Source organism: Erinaceus europaeus, chromosome 3, assembly GCF_950295315.1.
Source record: "Erinaceus europaeus chromosome 3, mEriEur2.1, whole genome shotgun sequence".
NCBI classification, from domain to species: domain Eukaryota; kingdom Metazoa; phylum Chordata; class Mammalia; order Eulipotyphla; family Erinaceidae; genus Erinaceus; species Erinaceus europaeus.
This window is the reverse complement of record NC_080164.1, coordinates 7,693,415-7,711,084: the sequence shown is the minus strand read 5'-3', so window position 1 is coordinate 7,711,084 and position 17,670 is coordinate 7,693,415. Positions and strand designations below refer to the sequence as shown.

The 17,670-nt window shown below is 40.3% G+C and overlaps 1 long non-coding RNA gene across 2 annotated transcripts in view; it reads right to left on the bottom strand.

Annotated features, from left to right (window-relative positions):
* Nucleotides 1–5,786: 5,786 nt before the first annotated feature.
* Nucleotides 5,787–17,670, bottom strand: part of LOC132537627 (uncharacterized) — a 33,053-nt gene continuing 21,169 nt past the window's right edge. For both annotated transcript variants that reach the window (XR_009549089.1, XR_009549088.1), the window contains one exon: nucleotides 5,787–6,103. This is a non-coding gene — a long non-coding RNA (uncharacterized LOC132537627). The remainder of the gene's footprint in view (nucleotides 6,104–17,670) is intronic.

Below are 17,670 nucleotides of genomic sequence, written 5' to 3'. Positions count from 1 at the left end.
GTGAAGCTACTGAGAGAGAAAGCTGCGTTAGCCAATCTTTCTGATTATAAACTCTTATACAACACGGGCAATGCAAGATTGATTTTTTTTTTCTCATAGTAAAGCACTTGGCCAAGCACAGTGACTCAGCATCCCACATCTCTTGCAAGTGGATGCCGTTACCTTATGGTCTGTAGCCACCTTGACTTAGGCTTATTTTACTTTTGAACTCAGAAAGCAGAACCTCAGAAAAATAAATAGCAACTATGTTGTTTAAATACTTCAAAGATGCAAGATTTGGCTGCGTCTCTTTTAGCAAATGCTGATGCTATTTACAGACAAGTGACAGTCCACTACTGTATCAAAATTATGCTTTCAACTGAAAATATCTAAAGACTGCAGGGAGAACTGATTTATCACTGTGAGTTTATGAAAGAGCCCTATAACTGCCAGGGTCTTCCTCTCAGCTAGGCTCATGCAATTGTGAAATGATGTCCCACCGAAGCCATGGTGAATCGGAGTCTGTTGGCCTCGGCTCTCTCTAGTTGCAATTTGCTCTACATATGGTAACCAGAGTTTTCTTTCAAAAGGACGTGCCTTGTCATTCACCTGTTCAATAATCTTTGATGCTGACCAGGTGTCTCAAGGATAAAGTCCAAATTCCTTCCCTTGGTGTTCCAACCCTTTTGGTCTGGCCCTAATTCACCCTGGAGTTTATGTCCCACTACCTCATAGTCCAGTCAGACCAGACACATTCCCTGTTTCCAGATTCTACATGTTCTTTGCTTCTCCAGTACTTCTTAATCTTCTGTATTTTGCACATTTGTAAATATTTACTAAATCACTTGTTTAAACAGAGTTTTTCAACTAGACTCAACATGGTGGGGGGCTGTTTTTGTATAGTGTATTATCTATCCCCCGACAGGAGACATAGCAGGGACCCTATAATCACTTTGAATCAATGGAGTCAACTCACTATGTCTCATGGATCTAGTAATATATTTCTACCACAGAACATGCCACATTCCTTTTTTTTTCTACCTGATCTTGCTAGCATGGGTTTTTGAACTAACAGGGAAGAGGACAAATCTTAATTTATTTCTATAATTTTAGTACTTACGTAGTGATCATGGCAACCTGAGTACTCTATGTATACATGTTTATTTTAAATCAAATAAAGAGAAGCAGATGCAATAGAAGTCTCTATGAAATCATGTGAGTTCTTCAGGAAAACCTGCAGGCACAATAACAGTTTTGAAATGCACTGATCACTCTCACACACTTAACAATTTGCTCCTATAGTAAGCAACAAATCACAATCAAAGCTGTGCCATTATCCATTTTTTTGGGAAATTGCTTGACTAGAATATGCATTTTCCATCTGTCTATGCCTACCTTCACAATACAATGGTAGAGTTGAATAATAGAAGACACTAGTAACCCTCAAAGCCTAAAATACTTACTATTTGATCCATTATAAACAAAGCTTGTTGAACCCTGTTCTATATATTTAGTATATGGGATTGCAGTAGGAATTAAGTGATGTACAGCACAGTCTTTGGCACATATTAATTTGCAAGTACTTGTTTATACATATATATATATATGATATATATATATATATATATATATATATATATGGCTCAGATCTGGGATATGGTGGTACTAGGACTGACAGTGGAATCTCAGGGTCTCAGATATGAAAGTCATTTGCATAACCACTATGCTGTCTCACCACTTCCAATAAATTTGCTTTCCAGCAGTCAAAACTATAAAATACAGGGGTGCTAAGCATTTCCTAGAAACCATATTAGAAACAGACCCAGAGATAAGAGAAGCATAATATGAGAGCATGACTGAGGGAGCAGCAGTGGACAAAGCCAAAGTTCTTAAGAAAATTTCTTTAGAAAAGCAGCTTAACTATTTTATGACAGATAAAAAAATGAAAGGCACTGGGTGCCCTTTGACTTGCATTAGAATACCAAGGTGACATTAAGAATGCTGAGACTGGAATCAGAGCCCATAAGGATTGCTACATAGAATGTAGATACTAAAAACAAGTCTGCTTCCTTTTGAAGAACAAGCTAAGACAATTTTTGAAAAAGAACCACATCCTTGGAAGGTATGAGGGTCACAAGAAGCTTTAAAAACAGAAAGAGGGAGAGGGGGTCTGGTGGTGGTAGCGCAGCAGGTTAAGCGCACGTGGCACAAAGCCCAAGGACCTAGTAAGGATCCCGGTTTTGAGCCCAGGGATCCCCACCTGCAGGGGAGTGGCTTCACAAGCAGTGAAGCAGGTCTGTAGATGTTTATCTTTCTCTCCCACTCTGTCTTCCCCTCCTCTCTCCACTTCTCTCTGTCGTATCCAACAAAGAACGACATCAACAACAACAGTAATAACCACAACAAGGCTACAACAATAAGTGCAACAAAAGAGGAAAAAAATGGCCTCCAGGAGCAGGGGATTCATGGTGCAGGCACTGAGACCCAGCAATAACCCTGGAGGCAAAAACAAAAAAAACAGAAAGAGATCCCTTGACCATTAAACATGAGAAGAGCTTCAATACCCCTCAACACAAGTTTTACAAAGTGTGAACAAAGCACCTAAATAAAATTATCATTAAAAAGGCAAACTATAACACTAAAAATGATCGAAATTCATTGTGTAATATAATGAAGATATTACAAATAATTCCATATAGAGAATGGTATGATGTACTTATATAAAACTAAAAACTGCTTAAATTAATACCTCTGTAGAGACCTTAAACGTGCAATAAAACACAGCAAGCAATGTTGAACACATGACCTAAGATCATGGTCATATATGTGTAGGAACACAGTTTGAAATGTTCAGTTCACCTATGTGTCCAGGGTGATTTTTCTGCTTATTCAATAAAAGTCTATATATTAACTTTAGTTAGATATAAAACTTGTTAGTCACCTATTAGGTGACAAATAATAGGATACATATCAAGAATAATGGAAGTCGGGCGGTAGCTCAGTGGGTTAACCGCAGGCGGCACAAAGCACAAGGATCACAGTCCCAGCCCCCGGCTCCCCACCTGCAGAGGGAGGTGCCTCACAGGTGGTGAAGCAGGTCTGCAGGTGTCTGTCTTTCTCTCCCCCTCTCTGTCTTCAGCTCCTCTCTCCATTTCTCTCTGTCTTATCCAACAATGACATCAATAATTACAACAATAAAACAACAAGGGCAACAAAATAGAATAAATAAATAAATATTTTAAAAAGAATAATATGGAGGAGACAGAAGTAGTTCTTACATTTTTTGTATTTATTTTAGCTTGATAACAACTTAAAAAATTTTATATTTATTTATTTATTTATTCCCTTTTGTTGTCCTTGTTGTTTTACTGTTGTAGTTATTATTGATGTCATTGTTGTTGGATAGGACATGGAGAAATGGAGAGAGGAAGGGAAGACAGAGAGGGGGAGAGAAAGACAGACACCTGCAGACCTGCTAGAGACTACCTTGCAGGTGGGGAGCGTGCGGGGTGGGGGCTCTAACTGGGATTCTAAGTCAAGATCAAGAAGGACCATCCATAATGCAAGTCCAACGTAAAAATAAAGGATGATAAACGCAGTCACTTAATTTATCAGGTGGACTTCATATCCATAATACATATAGAAAACAGAGAGAAGTGGTCTGGGAGATGGTTCAGCGTTGGACTCTCAAACATGAGGCCCTGAGTTCAATCCCTGGCAGTACATGTACCAGATTGATGTCTGGTTCCTTTCCTCTCTCTCTCTCTCTCTCTCCCCCGATTTCTTCCTCATAAATAAATAAAATCATTATAAAAATAAGATTATAGAGAAAAAATAAGAAAAAACAATGTTCTACCATTGATATATGGCTTGCTCTAGCACCAGAAAATTGTTTTAATTGATAAATTGATCCAAGTAATAATTCAGTTCTCTCTTTCATTCACTTTCTTTCTTTCTCTTGTTTTTCTCTTTTTCTTTTACCAGAGTACTTCTCAGCTTTGGTTTATGGTGGTACAGGAGATTAAACCTGGAACATTAGACATGAGCGTCTCTTTGAGTAACCATTATGCTATCTACCGCTGCTCAAGTAATATTTACATTGCTTGAATCCCTACGACATACAGAGATAGGGTACAGATAAACACATATGCGGACACTTACACTTATACAGGGGAGGTTATATGTCACTGAGATTGATTCTGAACAGTCCCCTATGGCCTTTACTCAGAATTCACTACAAATACCCTAAGAAATGACTAGGGAAGTGATTTGGTTTCAAATGCCACCGAAATTTGAGTTTACATGAAATTATACAGCCGACACAGCCAACACAGGATAGTTTCCTATTGAGTCATGGAAGTGACAGGTTTTCACAAACCATGATTCCTTGAAATGCACTTGGGAGTTGCAGATCACCACATTTGGGGAGTTCAAAATTCTAGCAATAGGTGATGAAAAGGTCAGAGTTTCTAGGTGTGACATTACAGATCCAGAAGATACCCAGGGCACAGGCTTCCACACTGTATCTTGTTTAGGCTTCATGTTCCTCTGTGTTTAGTTCCCTTTTCTCTTCTTGCAAAACTTTTATGCTTACATTCATACACTCAAAGTCACTAGTTTCTGATTTATTTTTCACTAGATGTAATACCCATAACCAAGACTTTAGTGTTTATTTTTTGTCTTTTGTATGTTTGTTTGTTTCTAACTTACTGCTTTTATAGTGAAAAGCAGAATACATCTCCCCAAGGAGCTCTTTCTCAGAACTTATAACAGGGACAAAATAACTATATCGGATGTCAAAACTCAGGAATCTTTTGATAAACTGCATCTAAGTGGCAAAGGTTAATATAAGTCGCTGTTAATATCAATAGGGACTCCTTCCAAAAGTCAAAACCAACATAACAGGATTCCCGCTTCTCTATTTTTAAAAATTCAATTAATTTATTTTTAGAGTATTTATTTACTTTTTGGATAGAGACAGAGAGAAAGCAAGAAGAGAGGGGGATATATATATATATATATATATATATATATATATATATATATATATATATATATATAGAGAGAGAGAGAGAGGGAGAGGGAGTGAGAGAGAGGGAGAGGGAGTGAGAGAGAGGGAGAGGGAGAGGGAGAGACTGAGAGGGAGAGGGAGAGGGAGAGGGAGTGAGAGAGAGGGAGAGGGAGAGGGAGAGACTGAGAGGGAGAGGGAGAGAGAGAGAGAGAGGGAGAGGAAGAGGGCGAGAAAGAGGACGAGAAAGAGAGAGAGAAACTTGCAAACCTGCTCCACTTCTAGGAAGCTTCCCCCTCGCAGGTGAGGATGAGGGGCTTGAACCTTGCACACTAAAGCATAGTTCCACTTCTTGGTCACTAGGTTTTCCACTTCTCTTTAGGATAGACTGAGGAGATTTCTCCACTTCTGGGTGAGCTATCCATGATTTGTTTGCTAGTGATGGGCCTAGTCAATAATAACCACCTTTGTCAATTTAATCGGTTATCAGCAAATCAGGTAAGAGAATATATGGGAGAGGCACACCCAATACAACATAACTGTTACCATTTGCAAAGACCTGGGTTTAAGTCCCTGGATCCCATCTGCATGGTGGAAGCTTCCTGAGTACAGAGAAGTATTGTAGGGTTTCTTTCTCTTTCCCTCTCTCTCCGTTGTTCACCTTCTATGGAAAATATAAAGCTTCTGTCACGGGTTTTGTGGGGGCTTATTTATTTATAGTTATTGAATTGGTTCCTATTTATTGAAAATATCCAAATTTTATTTATTTTATTTAGGAAAGGAGACATTAACAAAACCATAGGGTAGGAGGGGTACAACGCCACACAGTTCCCACCACCCAATCTCTGTATCCCATCCCCTCCCCTGATAGCTTTCCCATTCTCTATCCCTCTGGGAGCATGGACCCAGGGTCACTGTGGGTTGCAGAAGGTGGAAGGTCTGGCTTCTGTAATTGCTTCCCCGCTGAACATGGACATTGACAGGTGGATCCATACTCCCAGTCTGCCTCTCTCTTTCCCTAGTAGGGTGGGTCTCTGGGGAAGCAGAGCTCCAGGACATATTGGTGGGGTCTTCAGTCCAGGGACGTCTGGTCGGCATTATGCTGGCATCCAGAACCTGGTGGCTGAAAAGAGAGTTAACATACAAAGCCAAACAGTTTGTTGAACAATCATGGACCTAAAGGCTGGAATAGTGCAGATGAAGTGTTTGGGGGTATTCCCTGCATGCTCTTGTGTACTTCTGCTTTCAGGTATATATTTTTCCCTGGTTTATGGACACATGTGAACCTATGACCTATCTCAGGGAACCTGGTCTATATCTAGGTTTGGGGACTTTATTGGGGAATGGACCACCTAGAATGGAATTAGAGAATACTATGAAAGGAAAGGTCTCACCGGAGTGAGGAAGCTGAAGGGTTGTCGTTCCACACCTGAAGTCTCTGGACACTGTCTGAAGTGAATCATGCTGGGGTGGCACTCATTGCATTGATTAGGTTATGATCGGCGGATGCAATATTATTTGATATGAATTGAGAGAAGCATGCAGGAAAGTGGGCCCCACCCTATGATTCCAGGACTGGGGGAAGTAGAGGCTCTATAGTGGAAATGTGAGGTTCCTGCTGTCTTAGGGTTCAAAAAGACAATCGATAGTTATTGTTATCACCACATTATTTGGTAATTGGGTTAACTTTGAAAAGTCCCTTTGTTAGGGTTTGCTATATAGTACCCAGCATCTTGTAGATAGCTGTGCCACCGGTTGCTTCTGTTCTACCTGTTCTAGACTTTTGAGAGAGTCCACATATCAAAGACTCAGCCTATGCATTGAAAAGACTCAGTCTGTGTTTTAAAAAGTTCGAGACATATGATCAATTTTTCCCCTCTCATATTAGTTAAATAGTGGTTTATATGACTACACTTTAATAGGAGTGTGCATGAACACCATTCCCACCACCAAAAGACTCTGTCCCAGCCACCCACCCCCCACCCCCACCCACCCCCTCCCTGGGAAGCCAAATGTCCACCCTCCCCCTCATCACAGGGTTTTTACTTTGGTGCCCTACTCTTGATTTAACCAGATCCTGCTTTAGTTTCCCTTTCTTTTCTTCTTTCTCAACTTCTACTGATGAGTGGGATCATCCCGTACTCATCTTTGTCTTTCTGACTTGTTCATGTCTCCTTTCTTAAAAAAAAAAAAAAAAAAGAAAGAAAGAAAAGAAAAGAAAGGAAATGGCAAGAAGAAGAGAATAGGGGAGCTTCCAATGGAGTGGACGGGACATGGAACTCTGGTGGTGGGAACTGTGTGGAATCACAATTCCTATTACAATTATACCCCTTATAATCTTATAAATAAAATCACTAATAAAATATAAATACAATGGAAAACATACAGACACACACCACACACACACACACACACACACACACACACACACTCACACACATCCTGATAAGAATAGTGACGCCTCTCAGCCAGTGGAAGGACAGTACCTCCAGTGGTGAAGCCAAAGATAGCCTGAGTCATGCTGCAGTGGTTTATTTGTTTTGTGGGTGTTTCTCTCCTCTGTAAACATGCTCTGAGACCAAGTGATTGGTATATGTTTTATAAACTGGACATTATAAACACAGACATTCTCTTCCAAAAATGGACCTTGAAGACTTCCCTACGGAGCACGTCCTTACTGTTTGCTCTGAATTGTGACTAGCATTAGTGAAAATGTTGTAATATTTGAAAGATGAATCTCAGCATCAAAGAGAGAAAACAAAACAACAACAACAAAAAAAAAAACTTTGACAAGATTTTTGAGACAGCCTACTAGGTTCCAGAAGCCACCCTTGTTTTTTTTTAACTTTTTTATAGTTATTAATTAATAAAATAAAAGATATCGTCAAGAACATAGGATAAGAGACCCCTCTTACAATTCCACAGTTTCCACCACCAGAACTCCGTATCCCATGAAATTTTTCCTATTCTTACCCCTCTGGGAGCATGGACCCAGGATCATTATAGAGTGTAGAAGGTGGGAGTTCTGGCTTCTGTAACTGCTTCTCTGCTGGAAATGGATGTTGGCAGGTTAGTCCATACTGCCAGCCTATTTCTGTCTTGCCCCAGTGGGGCAGGGCTCTGGAGAGGTGGAGGTCCAGGGTACATTGATGGGGTCTTCTGCCCAGGGAAGTCAGGTTGACATCATGGTAGCATCTGCAACTTGGTGGCTAAAAAAAGCATTAAGATATAAAGTAGGACAAATTGTTTAATAGTCAGGAACCTAGGGAGTCGGGCGGTGGCGCAGTGGGTTAAGCGCACGTGGCGCAAAGCGCAGGGACCGGCGTAAAGATCCCGGTTCAAGCCCCCGGCTCCCCACCTGCAGGGGAGTCGCTTCACGGGCAGTGAAGCAGGTCTGCAGGTGTCTGTCTATCTTTCTCTCCCCTCTCTCTCTGTCTTCCCTTCCTCTCTCCATTTCTCTCTGTCCTATCCAACAACAAAGCAACGTCAACAATGGCAATAATAACCGCAACGAGGCTGCAACAACTAGGGCAACAAAAAGGGGGAAAAATGGCCTCCAGGAGCGGTGGATTCATGGTGCAGGCACTGAGCCCAGCAATAACCCTGGAGGAAAAAAAAAATAGTCAGGAACCTAAAGGTAAGGCTATAGCAGATGAGATTTGGGGTCTCCATTTTGGAAAAAGCTAGTAGGTCTATTTTAGGTCTACTCCAAAGGGCCAATGACTTCATTCATTTGTGCCTCAGAGTGACAGCTAACATGCAGGTGGACCAAAGGTATTGTCTGGGGAGATGGTATCAGAGTTGGAAATTGGACTAGAGAGCTGGAAAGCTAGGCAAAGAGTAGCTCCCAAGTATGGGAAAAGTTTATAATTATCATGTTGTGGTGTCTTTTTTTTTCTTCCCTTAGGTCTTTCTACTTGCTTGCTGTTTTTGGTCACTGCAAACTATTGTGCACTTTTGCTTTAAGGTGTACATTTCCCCCTAACTTAAGGGCACAAGTGCATGTGTTGTCTCATGGGCCCTCATCTATACCTAGGTTCTGTGGCTTTGTTCAGAGGTGCACTACCTGATATGGAATTGAGGAATCCCATGAGCTAGGAATGGTCTCAGCAGAGCGCTAGAGCTGAAAGTTGGATATTCTATGCCTGGTGTCTCTGGACAAAATCTGAAGTGAAATGTGTCAAGGTGGCACCGGTTGCATTAATTTGGCTGAGCTCAGTAGATGCGGTATCAAATGGTCTGGATAGAGTGAAGTGTGCAGAAAGGCAAGACAAGCTCCAGACTTCCCAGCACTAAGAGGCAGACTGGGAGTATGGATTGACCAGTCAACGCCCATGTTCAGCGGGGAAGCAATTACAGAAGCCAGACCTTCCACCTTCAGCAACCCACAATGACCCTGGGTCCATGCTCCCAGAGGGATAGAGAATGGGAAAGCTATCAGGGGAGGGGGTGGGATATGGAGATCGGGTTATGGGAATTGTGTGGAGCTGTACCCGTCTTATCCTACGGTTCAGTTAATGTCTCCTTTCTTAAATAAATAGTTAAAATGAAATGTGGGTTTTGTAGAGAATGGGGAGGGTTCCTGATGTCTTGGAGGTTAAGAAGGCAATAGATAGTTAATATTGTAACCAAGTTACTAGGTAATTTGGTTTATTTTTCAAAATCCCATGATTAGAATTTGCTCTATCATACAAGACCACACCATGACTTATGCCATTTAATGCTTTGTACATTTAGCTGCATCTTACAAAGTGACACAGGCAGTTGCTTCTGGTCTCCCTGGCCTAGGACTATAGGTGACTTTAATATTTTGTTTAAACTGACGTATTAGGAACGCATTAGGAATGCCCACTGTTAAAATTCAATCAAGTTACCAATTTGAAACCTTAAGTACTTTAATTGAATATATGCCACCTCTGCTTCTATTGAAGACAATTTACCTACATATGATGCCTTAATAAAGGAAGAAGGAGAAAAGGAATGATGTCGGAGGGGTGAGGTGGGGAGGGACTGACACTTTAAAGAGAATTCTTTCACAAAGTGCTCTGAGTCTGTCCTCATGCTGATGGATATTTCAGTTCCAATGATATTGATATTTATTTTATTATTTATTTTATTTTATTGTTCTATATTATTATTATTTACTTTTCTGGATGTCTCTTTCTCTCTCTCTGACTCTCTCAACACTTTTCTCTTATTTAGACAAGGATGACTTCAAAACTACTAGATAGAGCCTAGAATTATCAATGAGACTTCCATTCATTGAATAAATTTGCTTTACCGGATCAGGCTGTTTTAAATAAGTGGCCTTTTTGAAAATAAGTTGATTTTCCCGTTATCAATTTACAAATGGCTGACCTGGAGTATAGCTGTTAATATCTCTGCTCTTAGTCCAAAGTCTCCCCTCTTTCCTCTTTAAATGAGTGTTTTGATATTTAAAGGATGTTTGAAAAATAACTGTGAGTTTGGGAGATATAGTTAGTGTGTGCTCGTAAAAGAAGTCTGAGATGTTCAGAAATAGTTTCATAAAAAGAATGGCTTTTAGGCTATCTTATGTTGCGTCTTCTGTCGGGGTTTCGTGGGGGCTTCTTTATTTGTAGTTATTGAATTGATTCCTATTTATTGAAAATAGCCAAATTTTATTTCTTTTCTTTTTTCTTTCTTTTTAATAATAATATTATCATCATTATTATTTTACCACCGAGGTTATTTCTGGAACTTGCTGCCTGCATGACAAATTCAGTGTTCCTGTTGGTCATTTTTTCTTCCTTTTATCTAATAGGTCAGAGAGAAATTGAGAAGGAAGAGTGAGCTAGGGAGAGAAAGAGGGTGCTGGGGAGATAGCATGAGGAGTGTGCCTGAGGTTTTCATGCCTAAGACTTCAAGGTCGGGAATTCAATCCCCAGCATCACTCATAAGCCAGAGCTGAGCAGTGCTCTCTCTCTCTCTCTCTCTCTCTCTCTCTCTCTCCCTCTCTCTCTCTCTCTCTCTCTCTCTCTCCTCTCTCTCTCTCTCTCTCTCTCCCTCTCTCTCTCTCTCTCCCTCTCTCTCCCTCTCTCTCTCTCTCTCACTCTCTCTCTCTCTCCCTCTCTCTCTCTCCCTCTCTCTCTCTCTCTCTCTCTCTCCCTCTCTCTCTCTCTCCCTCTCTCTCTCTCTCTCTCTCTCCCTCTCTCTCTCTCTCCCTCTCCCTCTCTCCCCCCCCCCCCCTCTCTCTCTCTCTCTCTCTCTCTCTCTCATCTATCATCTACCTATACCTCACTTTTATTAAGATAAAATAAATAGGGGGTCACAGTGGTGCAGCTGGTTAAACACACGTGGCACAAAGCTCAAGCACAGACGTAAGGATTCTGGTTCGAGCCCCCGGCTCCCCACCTGCAGGGGAGTCGCTTCACAGGCAATGAAGCAGGTCTGCAGGTGTCTGTCTTTCTCTCCCCCTCTCTGTTTTCCCCTCCTCTCTCCATTTCTCTCTGTTCGATCTAACGACAACATCATCAACAACAATAATAACTACAACAACAATAAAAACAAAGATCTCCATTTCTCTCTGTTCGATCTACAACAACAATAAAAACAAAAAGGGTAACAAAAAGGGAAATCAATAATAAAAAAGATAAAATAAATAAAAATATAAGAAAGAGAGGGAGAGAGAAAGACACTTCCAGTGCTACTTCACCACTCATAACACTTAGTCCTTGCAGGTGGGAATTGGAGGCTTGAACCTGGGTCCATTTATTATTATTAAAAACATCCCGTCCTTTGGGGGAAATCATTGATGAACCCAGTTGGTCACACATATTACAATGTACAAGGACCTGAGTTCAAGCCCTGGGTCCCCACTGGCAGGAGGGAAACTTCACAAGCAGTGAAGTAGTTTTGCATGTGTTCCTTTCTCTCCTTCTCTACTTCTGCCATTCTTCTGTCTGTATCTACCTATCTAATAAATAAGTAAATAAACAAACATGTCCACTGTCAACTGACTTTAAGTCATATGTGCAAAATGAGAAACCCAGAGTATCTGAGAAGGTTGTATTTTAGTCAATTGATACTTAACAATTAGAGGCACCACTTTAAATAAAATTTAGATTTACTAAGTCCAACACCTTGAACAATGTATGGTGGACCACCTGGCACAACAGGAACTTCCTTCAAACCCAATCAACACAGTTAAGCGACTAACCAAAACGAAGAAAGAAAATCGGGGTTGCTGTCTTTCCTTATAAAATTGTAACAAGCAGATCTTTTCTTGTACTCACCACCCCTACATGAATACTGTGGCATGTTTCAGTTTTTCATTCAGATTTTGGGATTAATCACAATCACACACACACACACACACACACACACACACACAGTATCTGCTGGGCTCCCTTTTACTCACTGAAACTACTCAGTAAGGTTATCTGCCTGTCCACCCCACTGGCTCTGAGCTTCCTCCTAGTCCCCTCACCACAGCCACTCTTAGCTTTCACCAGAGACAGAGTATGTGCACTTCTAAAAACCATACAACCAGAGCTCCCAGCCTTCTGATCTGATCTAGCTTCACAAGTCTTAACAGCAGGGATTTACATGGCTTCTCTTTTTTTAAATTTATTTCTTTATTGGGGAATTAATGTTTTACATTCAACAGTAAATACAATAATTTGTTCATGCATAACATTCCCCAGTTTCCCATTTAACAATACAACCCCCACTATGGCTTCTCTTTTTTAAAAAATTTATTTATGTATTTATTTATGGATAGAGACTGAGAGAAATTGAGAGGGGAGAGACAGAGAGATACCTGCAATCCTGCTTCACCACTTGTGAGACATTGCCCCTGCAGGTGGGGACCAGAACTTGAACCCAGGTCACCTTGTACACTGTAATGTGTACATTTAACCAGGTGTGCCACTGCCTGGCCCTGATTTTTCTTTTTCTTAAGTTTTTTTTTTATTACTTGCTGATTTGTTTATTGTTGGACAGAGACAGAGATAAATTGAAAGGGGAGGAGAAGATAAACAGAGAGACAAGAAGACACCTGCAGCCCTGCTTCACCACTCATGAAGCTCACCACCCCTGCAGGTGGAGACCATAGGTCCTTGCTCACTGTGATGTGTGTGCTTAACCAGGTACGCCACTGCCTGGCTACCTCTACTTGATTTCTCTCAAAACTTCGGGTTATCTATCTCCTTCTCTGCCAGGAACCCATGTGTAAATACTGAAACTTTAAACTTTGTGCCTTTGTGCAAATGAACTCACCACAGATCAACTCTTAAATCTGTTTATTCCAGTTCAGTATATGTGACAAATCCATTTAAAAGACTTTCCCTTTATAAACTATTATTCACTGCCTCCCTACCAAGTTTAACCTGGACTTGTCTCAACTCCTCACAATATGTTAATGCTTTGTGTAGCTTATAGGCCCCGTGTCCTAACACCAGAGATTGTATCTCATGTACTAAATACATTCAGTGAATTTGTCATATTAGAAGCAGACCAAAGTCATCAAAATGCTTCAATACTGTTCACTGAATACTTTCCAGTAGGCTATTTCTTGTTATTCAGATGAATGTAAATCAAGATAATTGAACTTTTCTCAAATATGAATGTTCTTCCAGCTTAGTAAAAATGTGAGATTACATAAAACCTCACTTCTCCAGTCAAGTCAATTATTTTTATCTCCACAGCAGTGGTTACATTGGAAAGTGCTTTGACACGTAAAACACCCAATCAGGAAACCCTTAAGAAAATTATGCTTACTTCTGCTATCTCCTTAAATCTCTGATCAAATGACAGCTTCTCGGTAAGATGAACCATGGCCACTTAGTTAAAAATTACAGCTCTTCCCAATATATCCACTTTCCCTATCTTCATTTCTTTTTAGATGCTTATCACTTCCTAGTGTGTTACAGAATGTACTTTGTTATTATATTTACCGTTCATTTTCAACACTAGACTGTAAACTCAGGAGAGCCAGATGTTTTGTCTGTTTTGTTCATGGCTATATAAAGAACAGACCTAAAATTAGACATGGGATCTAGAACAGTGACTGGCATGTACTAGCTTCTGAGTGAGAACTTCTCATTGTCAATATATTCCGGTCCATGGCATACTCTGTGTCAAATATATTCCCTGAACTCACTGCCAGCACAAAATCATTTTGACTCATATTGGGAAATGTGAGTGATAGTGGCTAAAAGAAAAAAGTAGCAGACACAGACAAATTTACCTTATGTATATATTCAGATACAGGAAAAAAAAAACAAAATTAATACAATAAAAATATTTGTGTAGGGGCCTGGGCAGTGACATGCCCAGTTAAGAACAAGTTTTACTGGTTCCCAGAAGATGGTGGACTGAGAAGCTGCTAGTGGCTTGAGCTCTGACCACATCTTCTGGAAACGGTAGGATTTTCTGCCTTTAGTAGGCCAGTCAATAAGGGGTCCTAGCGGTAACACCAAGGAGGTGACTATAACTTAATTTGGGTTAAAAATTAGAGTAGAAAAAAAGGGAAAATTTTTTCTTTCTTTTAAATTATTAAGCACACCTCCTGCCCTTCCCCCCCCCCATAACCAGTTCCTGGGGACCAGCTCCTAGCAGGCTCCCCTGCTGAGCTCCTTTCTTTCTTAACCAAGATTCCTGTCCCACCAGGGAGTATCATTCTTTCTAAATATATACCCTTCTGAAACCACTGGCCTTTTTTCTTTCTAAATAGCCAACCCCCCCCCACCTCACCCCACATAGCTAATTAAATCATTAAAAATAAATAAATAAATAAAAACTCTTTCCTCTAAGCTCAAATGAACGACCTTACTGCACACGTCAAGGACTTAGAGGAAGAGGAACAAAGGAACCCTAAAGCAACCTGAAGGACAGAAATCACTAAAGTTAGAGCAGAAATAAACAACATCGAAAATAAGAGAACCATACAAAAGATCAATAAAGCCAAATGTTGGTTCTTTGAAAGATTAAACAAAATTGACAAATCCCTAGCCAGACTCACCAAACAAAAAAAAGAGAAGACTCAAATTAATAGAATTGTAAACGATGGAGGAGATATCACAACTGACACCACAGAAATCCAGAGAATCCTGCCAAACTTCTATAAAGAACTATACGCCACCAAGCTAGAGAATCTGGAAGAAATGGAACAATTCCTAGAAGCATAGGCCCTTCCAAAACTGAACCAAGAAGAACTACAAAATCTAAATGCAGCAATCACAGACAAAGAAATTGAAACCGTTATTAAGAACCTCCCCAACAACAAAAGCCCTGGACCAGATGGCTTCACAAATGAATTCTACAAAACTTTCAGGAAACAGTACCCATACTTCTGAAGCTTTTCCGTAAGATTGAAGAAACAGGAATACTCCCTTCCACCTTCTATGAAGCCAACATCACCCTGATACCAAAAGCTGATAGGGACAGAACAAAAAAGGAAAACTACAGACCAATATCTCTGATGAACATAGATGCCAAAATATTAAACAAGATCTTGGCCAACCAGATACAGCAACATATCAAAAAGATTGTTCATCACGACCAAGTGGGATTCATCCCAGGAATGCAAGGCTGCTTCAACATCCGTAAGTCAATCAATGTCATTCACCACATCAATAAAAGCAAAGCCAAAAACCACATGACTATCTCAATAGATGCAGAGAAAGCCTTTGACAAAATCCAACACCCATTCATGCTCAAAACTACAAAAAATGGGAATAGATGGGAAATTCCATATATTAGCAAACCTACAGCCAACATCATACTCAATGGACAGAAGCTGAAAGCATTCCCCCTCAGATCGGGGACTAGACAGGGCTGTCCACTGTCACCGTTACTCTTCAACATATTATTGGAAGTTCTTGCCATAGCAATCAGGCAAGAGAAAGGAATCAAAGGAATACAGACTGGAAGGGAAGAAGTCAAGCTCTCACTATTTGCAGATGATATGATAGTATACATAGAAAAACCTAAAGAATCCAACAGAAAACTACTGGAAGTTATTAGGCAATATAGCAAGGTATCAGGCTACAAAATCAATGTACAAAAATCAGTGGCATTTCTTTATGCAAACACTAAATTTGAAGAAGAAGACATCCAGAAATCACTCCCATTTACTGTTTCAGCAAAATCAATCAAATACCTAGGAATAAAGTTGACCAAAGAAGTGAAAGACTTATATACTGAAAACTATGAGTCGCTACTCAAGGAAATAGAAACTGATACCAAGAAATGGAAAGATATCACATGCTTATGGATTGGAAGAATAAATATCATCAAAATGAATATTCTCCCCAGAGCCATATACAAATTTAATGCAATACCCATCAAAGTTCCACCAAGCTTCTTTAAAAGAATAGAACAAACACTACAGTCATTTATCCGGAACCTGAAAACACCTAGAATTGCCAAAACCATCTTAAGGAAAAGAAACAGAAATGGAGGCAACACACTCCCAGACCTTAAACTATATTATAAAGCCATCATCATCAAAACAGCATGGTACTGGAACAAAAATAGGCACACAGACCAGTGGAACAGAATTGAAAGCCCAGAAATAAATCCCCACACCTATGGACATCTAATCTTTGATAAGGGGGCCCAAAGGATTAAATGGAAAAAGGAGGCTCTCTTCAGTAAATGGTGCTGGGAAAACTGGGTTGTAACATGCAGAAGAATGAAACTGAACCACTTTATCTCACCAGAAACAAAAATCAACTCCAAATGGATCAAAGACTTAGATGTCAGACCAGAAACAATCAAATACTTAGAGGAAAACATTGGTAAAACACTTTCCCACCTACACCTCAAGGACATCTTTGATGAATCAAACCCATTTGCAAGGAAGACTAACGCAGAAACAAACCAATGGGACTACATCAAATTGAAAAGCTTCTGCACATCCAAAGAAACTATTAAACAAACAAAGAGACCGCTCACAGAATGGGAGATCTTCACATCAGACAAGAAACTAATCATCAAAATATATAAAAAGCTCAGCAAACTTAGCACCAAAAAAGCAAATGACCCCATACAAAAATGGGCAGAGGATATGAACAAAACATTCACTACAAAGGAGATCCAAAAGGCTAACAAACATATGAAAAACTGCTCTACATCACTGATTGTCAGAGAAATGCAAATTAAGACAACACTGAGATACCACCTCACTCCTGTAAGAATGGCATACATCAAAAAGGACAGCAGCAACAAATGCTGGAGAGGATGTGAGGACAGAGGAACCCTTTTACATTGCTGGTGGCAATGTAAATTGGTACAGCCTCTGTGGAGAGCAGTCTGGAAGACTCTCAGAAGGCTAGACATGGACCTTCCATATGATCCAGTAATTCCTCTCCTGGGGTTATACCCCTAGGACTCCATAATACCCAATCACAAAGAGGTGTGTACTCCTATGGTCATAGCAGCCCAATTCATAATAGCTAAAACCTGGAAGCAACCCAGGTGCCCAACAACAGATGAGTGGCTGAGAAAGCTGTGGTATATATACACAACGGAATACTATGCAGCTATCAAGAACAATGAACCCACCTTCTCTGACCCATCTTGGACAGAGCTAGAAGGAATTATGTTAAGTGAGCTAAGTCAGAAAGATAAAGATGAGTATGGGATGATCCCACTCATCAACAGAAGTTGACTAAGAAGACCTGAAAGGGAAACTAAAAGCAGGACCTGATCAAATTGTA